The 1,270-nt window shown below is 37.2% G+C and overlaps 1 pseudogene; it reads right to left on the bottom strand.

Moving 5' to 3' along the window:
• Nucleotides 1-471: 471 nt before the first annotated feature.
• LOC111739536 lies at nt 472-590 on the bottom strand (annotated as a pseudogene).
• Nucleotides 591-1,270: the final 680 nt, after the last annotated feature.

Raw genomic sequence — 1,270 nt, 5'->3', positions numbered from 1 at the left:
TTGATCTCTAGTTTCAAAGGATTATGATCAGAGAATATGGTTGGTGTGATTTCAACCCTCTTATATTTGTTGAGGCTATTTCTGTGTCCCAGTATGTGGTCAATCCTTGAGAATGTTCCATGTGCACTAGAGAAGAATGTATAAGCAACTGTTTGGGGATGAAAGGCCCTGTAAATGTCAATTATGTCCAGTTGGTCTAATACGTCATTTAAGGATGTTATTTCCTTATCGATTTTCTGTTTGGATGATCTGTCCATATCCGACAGTGGGGTATTTATTTAGGTCCCCTACTATGATGATGTTTTGGTCTGTTTCTCCCTTTAGTTCTGTTAGTAATTGCTTTATGTATTTCTGGGCTCCTTGATTGGGAACATAGATATTAATAAGTGTTATGTCTTCTTGGTGCATGATTCCCTTTAACATTATGAAGTGTCCCTCAGTATCTTTCTTTACATTTTTTTTTTTTTTTTAAACCTACAGCATCCGGTATTCCTAGGCGGTCTCCTATCCAAGTACTAACCAGGTCCAACCTTGCTTAGCTTTTGAGATCAGACAAGATCAAGCGTGTTCAGGGTGGCACGGCCATGGACTTTCTTTACCTTTTTTATTCTGAAGTCTATTTCATCTGATATTAGTACTGCTACTCCCACTTTTCTCTGAATGCTATTTGCTTGAAATATCATTTTCCACCCTTTCACTTTGAGTTTATGTTTGTCTTTGGAGCTGAGAAGTGTATCCTGGAGGCAGCATATGGTTGGGTTTTGTTTTTTGATCCAATTTGCAACTCTCTGCTTTTTTATTGGTGAGTTCAGTCCATTTACATTTAGGGTGATTATTGAAATATGAGGTCTTCTTATAGCCATTTTATCTTTTGTTTTCTGGTAGCTCGGTGTTTCCATTGCTTCCTTGTCCTTGTGTTTCTGTTTTCTTTATTTTGGTTGGCTTTTGTGGGTTGTCCCTCTGGTCTTTCTTGTTTTATGTTATATACTTCGGTTCTGAATCTTTGGCATGTGGTTACTATTAAGAATATGTAAAAGATAGTTATATATATACAGTTGTCCCTTCTCTTCTGCGTGTGCCTTTTCTCCATTCCCCTTTGCAAATTTGGATCTTTTCAGTCATCGTTGTTTCAGTTTGTCTCTATGTATGCTGAACATTCATTATTATCTTGCTATAGCAAATCTCTTCTTATTTTTAAGCTTATAATGCCCTGTTCCTAGTAAGGATTGCACTCCTCTGCTTCTATCAGCCTGCTAGTCATCTTACTCTT

The sequence above is a fragment of the Pteropus vampyrus genome, unplaced genomic scaffold (genome assembly GCF_000151845.1).
Source record: "Pteropus vampyrus isolate Shadow unplaced genomic scaffold, Pvam_2.0 Scaffold2, whole genome shotgun sequence".
In the NCBI taxonomy this organism is placed as follows: Eukaryota; Metazoa; Chordata; class Mammalia; order Chiroptera; family Pteropodidae; genus Pteropus; species Pteropus vampyrus.
Note: the sequence above shows the minus strand (reverse complement) of the source record. Positions and strands in the feature narration are given on the sequence as shown.